Source organism: Choloepus didactylus, chromosome 7 (genome assembly GCF_015220235.1).
Source record: "Choloepus didactylus isolate mChoDid1 chromosome 7, mChoDid1.pri, whole genome shotgun sequence".
Classification (NCBI taxonomy): domain Eukaryota; kingdom Metazoa; phylum Chordata; class Mammalia; order Pilosa; family Megalonychidae; genus Choloepus; species Choloepus didactylus.
Window position 1 is genome coordinate 14,326,927 of NC_051313.1, and position 7,668 is coordinate 14,334,594.

Consider the following 7,668-nt stretch of genomic DNA (forward strand, 5'->3'; position numbering starts at 1 on the left):
TCAAATACTATTAATTTCTAATGATTCTGGGGTTACATTCCCCAACCTTTCTCTCCTCTATCAACCTCCTTCCTAATTCTTTCCAATGTATCTTTTGAAAACATTTTCCCATTAAAATAAATTCTACCACATTCTCATACTCCAAAAAGCACTCCCCCTACAATCTCATCTTACATTAAAGTTCTGCTCTTGCCCTGAAGCCTTTTTTTTTTTTTTTTTTTTTTTTTTTTAAAGTTTTAAAAATAACATTTATTTTTTTTTCAAACTTTTAATTGTGCAATATAGAAAACTGAAAAGCACAAGAAGCAAACACAAAAGTCATCCAGAATCACAAGCAGTTTACGGGTTGACATATCCTTCTAGGTGCTTTATGTGTATACATACAACTGAGCATACATTTTTATGTGTTTCATGCTTTTTCATGAATATTTACCAATTCAAAGTCCCAAAGCTGTGAGTACTGGGATATAACCAAGAATACATGACACCAACTCAATCAAGGGGGGAAAATGTATTCCTGCCTGCCTTTGGGACAATTTCATAAAAGACAAAAATGCAACAGGCCTCTATAGATATGGCAGAGTTAACAAATACTGCATTCCCTTAATGCTCAATTTAAAATTAGACATAAAGAATACAACAAGTATAATTCATCTAAGAGAATTCATGTTCAGATCTATATTGAAATAAGGTATGTTTCCACTGAATTATTTTTAGCAATGTCCTATGGTATAGCCAAGAGATGCCCAAGTACAATGGTTACATCAAAATGGAAATATGAACACAGTTGCATACATCCCTCCCCCCTGCACGTTCTTCCGCCCCTCTGCAGCCAACCTAATAAACAAGTTCTGATACCAACTGCTCAGAGGTCGTTTAACAATTCCATGTCAAAGATGCTTCTTTTCTATCAACAAAAAGATATTTATAAATTCGTTAATTCACTACTCTACTTTTTATCATACATTGTCACCTCAAGAAATCTAAAAAGCTTAGATATTGTGAAATAATGAATCTTATCTGCAATAAACACAGGTATTTTACAAAAAAAAATTCACATAGAACTATAGTTATAATCTAAAACTGTCTTCTAGATCTAGAGATACTAGCAAAGAGCCCTGCCTCTTCTTCCTCTTCCACTATTTCAATGACTAAGTACAGAAATGCATCTGGCTCCAAGAGGTGGATTAGCAAAGTCACTCCCAGAAGACAGGCCTTCCTTTAAACTAACACAAGGACATTTCTATAGGGATTATCTTTCTACTTCTATTTTTAGTATACTTTGGACATTAGGACTTGTCTTTTAATACACAGCAATAACTAAAATGCCTATACAGAACAATGGTCAAACAATCTGAACTTGTCTAACTCGCAGGCAAAGAACCCTTCCCTCTGCACTTCATTCCCTACCCCACCCCCACCCCCTCAGCACACTGCTCCAAGATATCCAGTTCAACAGTGCCATTCCCCAAATACAGCCATTCTTCTGTATTAACAGAAAAAATATTTAAAATGTTATTTTACACTCTGTACTTTTAACATATATTGTATCCTTGTAAGCATCTAGAAAAACTAGATGTTTCAAATAAGGACTTAAACTTGTCCACAATACACACAGTAGCTTTGAATAAACCATACACATGTAACAAAGGATATAATCTGAAAATGTCTTCTAAATAGGAATACTCTGGCCTAGAATCCTTCCTGTTCTCATCTCTATCAACCCAGTGGTTGCATGTGCAATGCTTAGAGGGTTTTTGTTTTTTCATTTTTTTTTAAATGATTTTGCTTTCACAAGTAAAATTCTGTCATTTTCAAAACAAGTCTTCCCTATAAATTTTAACACAAAATGTACAAAATGTGTTAGTTTACTAACTCTGCTGTCATACACTGGTCTAGAAAGACTAGATAAAAAATGAGTACTCGTTTGTCCACTATATACACAGTGAAGTAAAACAAAATACACAGAATATATAGGATAATGGTTTATCTTGCCCAACTACAGACTTACTGGCAAAGAGCCCTTGGCACTTCCTTCTCCCTCCTCCCTGAAACAGCACAAACAGAATATGTACTGCTCTGAAGGTGGTTTGATCATTCCATCTCCAAAAAATATTTCATATGACTTTTAACAAAACAATATCTACAAAATGTGTTATTTTACTACCTCTACTTTTAACATACTTTGTGCACTTCTAAACATCTAGAAAGACTAGATGTTTCAAATAGGACTTAAATTTGTCCACTATATACACAGTAGTGTTCAATAAACTACACACACATAACAACTGTTAAATCTGAAAGTGTCTTCTAAATAGAAACATTTTGGGGCTAGAGCCCGTCATTTCTCCTGATTCCTTTTCTCCACCACAAACCCAGTGGATGAGCTACAAGCACCTGTGTCACTTAGATGGGGTTTTCTAATTTCATTTCCAAAAGTCATTTTCAGAAGACAGCCTTTCTAGGAATTTTAACACAAAGTGTACAAAATGTGTTAGTTTACTAACTCTACTTTTGTCATACATTGGCAACCTCTTTAATATCTAGAGACTAGATATTATAAAATTAGGACTCATTTGTCCAGTATATACACAATATATACAGTACAGCAAAGTTAAATGAATACACATAACATACATGGCAATGGATGATAAGAAATGTTCTAGTACACACTAGCAAAACACCTTTTTCAATTTCTTCCCTCCCACCTCACTCAAACCAATGAACAAGTACAATGTTCAGAGGTGGTTTAACAATTCCATTCCCAAAGACAGTATTTCTCATCAATTTTTAAGAGCTATTTACAGTGCTATCCTACTACCTCTGTTTTTAAACACATCAAGTACTTCTAAACATTTAAAAAGACTAGCTATTTCAAATAAAAATTTACTTGTTCACTGCATATATAGTATTGTTCAATAAAACTGTACACACATAACAATGGTTATAATCTGAGGTGTCGCCTAAATGTGACCATCTTGTCCTTGAACCATACCCTCCTGACTTCCTTTTCTCCACCACCAGTTCAGTAGACAAGTACAGGCAAGTGTAATGGTTTGAGGTGGTTGAACAAATTCATACCCAAAAGTCATTTACAGAAGACAAGCTTTCCAATAAATTTCAACATAAAGTATACAAAACATACTAATTTTAATAACTACTGGCAACCTCTTTAACGTCTACAGACTAGATGCTGCAAAATTAGGACTCATTTGTCCATTATATACACAGCCAAATGAAATGCACAGGACATACAGAAAAAGTTTTGTCTGAACACACTAACAAATTACATTTTGCTATTGCTTCTCTCCCACTTCCTCCAAACCACTGAACGAGTATATAGACAGTTGTATGCTGCTGAGAGATGGTTTAACAATCCCATTTTCCAAAAGACACTATTTCCTATGAATTTGAGCCAAACAGTATTTACAAAGTAATATTTTACTACTACTACTTTTAACATACATTGGGCACTTCTAAACATCTAGTCAGACTAGATGTTTCAAATAATGACTTAGTTCATCCACTATATACAGAACAGTCTTGAATAAACTGCACACATCTAACAACAGTTAATCAGAAAGTGTCTTCTAAATATGCACATTCTACTCTAGAACCCTTCCCTTTTATCCTTCCTCCACCAACCCTGGGGGCTATACTGCTCAAAATTTCAGAAGACAATCTTTCTTAGGAATTTTAACACAAAATGTACAAGATGTATTAGTTTACTATGTTTTTGTCATACACTGGCAACCTCTTAACATCTAGAAGACTAGATGCAAATTAGGACATGTGCGTCCATTATATACACTACATACATAGCAAAGTAAAACCAAATGCACAAACATAGGGACAATGGTTAATCTTGTCTCATTATAAACATACTGGCATAGAGCCCTTTGCACTTCCTTCTCCCTCCTCCCCCAAACCAGTGTACAAAATGTGTACTATTTAGAGAGGTGGTTTGGCCATTCCAAAAAACTCCGTACTATTTCATATGAATTTTAACAAAAAGATAACTACAAAATGTGTTCTACTACCTCTACTTTTACCATATGTCAGGCACTTCAGAACATATAGGAAGAGGAGATATTTCAAAAAGTACTTAGCATTGCCAATTATATATACAGTAGTGAAGAATAAATTGCACACACAAAATAATGGTTATAATATGAAAATATCTTCTAAATATGACCAGTCTGGCATACAACCTTCTCTTCCTCTTCTTAGCCTTCTGCTTCTTGGCCTCCAACCCACAGAAAGCGTGGTTGTGTCTCTCTCCCGCTGTCGCTTCCAGAGGCAGTCTAAATTCCATTTCAAAGTCAATTCCAGAAGACATTCCTAAGATTTTTTTTTTCCCCCTAACAAATGGACAATACAAGACATGTGATTTCCTACCTCTACTTTATCATACATCGGCAACCTCTTTACATCTAGTAAGCCTAGATGTGGCACAAGTTTTCTTTAAAAAGGTTGGGGGGAAATTTGAGAGCAGCTTTTTCATATTATATACAAAGGCCTTCTTCTATAAACGGCCAGTAAATCTTCCCAAAAGGTGGTGGGCACTTCTTATTGGACAAATGTTGCAGGTTAGTCTACCATTTCTCTCTTTCAATGTCAAGCAAGGTCTGGCAGAACGAAGACTAACCGCCCTAAGGCCCGCTAACCGTTCCACCCGTCGTCGTCCCGGGTTCCGCTCACCTTCCAGGCCCGTTAAGGCCTTTGTCCGTCGTTGTTGGGACGAGGTGGCATCTCGTCCAATTGGAATGGGGTGGTCACCCCAGGTCCCGGATCTGTGAGGCTCCGTGGCCCAAGCCGAAGAGAGGACCGAGCCTGAGTCTACACAACCCGCCTTCTGGGCGCTCGAGTCCCCTAACGGCCCTCCGCGGCATTCGGGAAGCCGCCATTTTCCTCTCCCTGCCACGCCCGCCGCCGGGCAGGTCTGGGCAGGGAAACCCGGCGGCCGGCGGGGTCCAGGCTCCGAGAGGCCGCCGCCGCCGCCGTCAAGACATCATGGGGGAAAGGGAGGACCGGGTCCTGCCGCTGCCCCAGGGCCTGGACCAAGACGGTGGACAGTCGCGGTGAAGACTCTGAGTCTCCGCAGGCAGAGACCGCAGGGCGCCCCCGGGCCCCCAGCTCACCCGCCGGCCCGGGGCCGGAGGGGTCCGAGGGCCCGGAGGAGCTGGAGAACACAGGCCGCGCTCCGCTTTCCGACGCACTCTTTCCAGCGCGCTCTCGACCGGAACTCCCTGAAGCCTTTTAAAGTGATTGATACTAATTTTCCTACACTCAAAATGAAACAAAGACAATGTCTGCATTCTCCTCTTTCCCATGACTAGTTCTAGACCACTGTTTTCCTATAATTATAAAAAACAAATAAAAAAAAACAACAAAAACTCTTTGAAGTTCCTGAAATTTCCTTAAAATAAATCTAGTCTTTTTGGATAGTCTTAAACTTGACTCATTTTTTAATCTTTAGCTGTCTTTTTAAATGCATATATTTTAAAGTCTTTGCTCAATAATTTTTTTATTTGAAGTTCTTATGGGTCTAATCCCGATGAGTTCTGTGGTCTGCTGACTCCCTCGTGGTGGATTGTTTCCTTGCATGTATTTGTGATCTCGATTGTGATATCATCATAGAGAACTGAGAATGTGCCTTCCTCCAGAGTTGTAAAAAAAATAATTTTATTATTACAAAATTATGAAATTGCTATAAAACTTTTACAGAAAGTGGATATTACTACTTTTTATAACAGTTTCACAGTTTGATCCCAGATCCTACAGAATCACGGAGCAGAAGTCTCATGAATACAAATAATCAGAGACTCTTTTCACATCCTGATCCCAGGGCAGGACAGACACACTGCTTTGCCATCTCCCTATACTGCTGGGGAGTTTGTTTCTGGTCCACTTTTTCATTGAGGTTTTATCCCTGGATTTATGCAGAGGACCCAGAACTTCTATCTCAAGCCACCTCAAAGCTTATGATCCTATTTCCAAGGGCATGTAAAAGACCAATCCTCGACTAATAAGATAGACAAATATCCCAGGCAACTCCATAAACTCTCTCCTACTGCATTGGGTTTCATTTTCCTCTTGGGTTCTAGCTTCCAGAGGTTGCTTTTACGTAAGCACTTATATCCGTATGCATGCATGCATGCTATATGCATATGTTTTTGAAAGCTCAGTCATTTAACTGGATATTGGTTCTATTGCAGGTTGTACAGAATGATCTCCAGGTTGAATAATTCATCATGTTTCCAAAATGGAAATCTTCTCTGGTCTACATTCCTGTCTCTTTTTTTCTACTTCATGGCTTCTGGATACTTCTAATTACAACTTATTCTTAGCTTTGACTTTTCACGGCCCCTGCGAACACATGTATTCTCTTTACCAGCTGAATAGCATGCTTCATAAATTTCCTTATTTATATCCCAAAGAGGAGGGGGGGGCTTTCCCTTACTAACCATCTTTATTCCTTATTTAGACTTTGCTCTGCAGACCTGTTCATCTATATAGGCCCCTGCCCAGGCTGACTGTGGGTTGGCTGCCCAAAGGTCAGTTTTCCAGTTTTTGGTTGAGTCAGCTCTGACCACAACAGTGCAGTCATTTGTATGCAGAAGAGTGCTATTTCAGAAGGTCTGCTTGCTTATAGAGGGCTATATTATGAAAGGAATTGTGAAAGGCTTATATAGTACAATGGCTTACATAGTACATTCCCGCTATTGGAAATCCCAGGAACATGACTTACACACTAAAGAAGTCCCAAAGTCAGTGTGATAAAGCTGTTTATTGTTTCACCCGACTCCAGTCTGATGCCCCGAGGTTCTTCCTGCCACCCTTCCCACATAGCCCCAGACTCCCACCCCCATCCCACTTCAGCTCAGCCAAGGCTCCTCCTAAGTCAAATGCTCCCCCACTCCAGTATGATCCTACAAATGGCATGATTATATTGTCATAGATTCCCAGAACCCACGAGCTAGAAAAGATCCCAGAGACCATCTCTACATAAAATTAGCAAGAAACAGGTTGCCACTAAGTGGTGGCTTCCATGACTGAACAGCAACATTTTTCAACCACAATGTTCAGACACATTTGTTTCAACAGTTTTTAGATAATTATAAATAGTTTCTTATTCACAAATATGTACCATTATCTATGAGTGATTTTCTTTTATTTCATAATGTCACTTGTAATATGATCATTTGCATTCTGAGTGAAATTTTTTGAATGGAATTATGTTTATTGTATTGGTGAAATATCTCTGGTTGAAAGCTACAGACATAGAATTTACTGGAAGGATATGAGGGGAAAGTGCATCCAGAGTTAATCAAGGGATATAGAACAAGACTTCAGAATGCACAGGAAGAAAGTCGGCTCCCAAAGCTAAGAAGCAGGGACCACAAATGTAGTCGCACAGAAGGAAAAGGCCCAACAAAACCCTACTATCAGGAGGGAAGGAACAGAGCCACTGTCCGTCTGTTTGTCCCTCTCCTCAGGATTAGATTCTAAAGCAGGGGCATCTCCCTGGTCTAGACCTGACCCTGGCTAGAAGACATTAAGTTCCTATTACAGCATAAGGGTACTGTAAAGAAAAAAAAAAAAAAAAAAAAAAAAAAAAAAGTAACTAAATGGTGGGCAGTGAAATAAAATAAAACAAAACAACAT

The 7,668-nt window shown here is 38.8% G+C and overlaps 1 long non-coding RNA gene across 1 annotated transcript; it reads right to left on the minus strand.

Annotated features, from left to right (window-relative positions):
• Positions 1–338: 338 nt before the first annotated feature.
• On the minus strand, positions 339–5,263 carry LOC119540014. Its single transcript, XR_005217998.1, has 2 exons — positions 4,702–5,263; positions 339–4,361 (listed from the first exon to the last, which is right to left on the minus strand). It is a non-coding gene; the product is annotated as an uncharacterized LOC119540014 (long non-coding RNA).
• Positions 5,264–7,668: the final 2,405 nt, after the last annotated feature.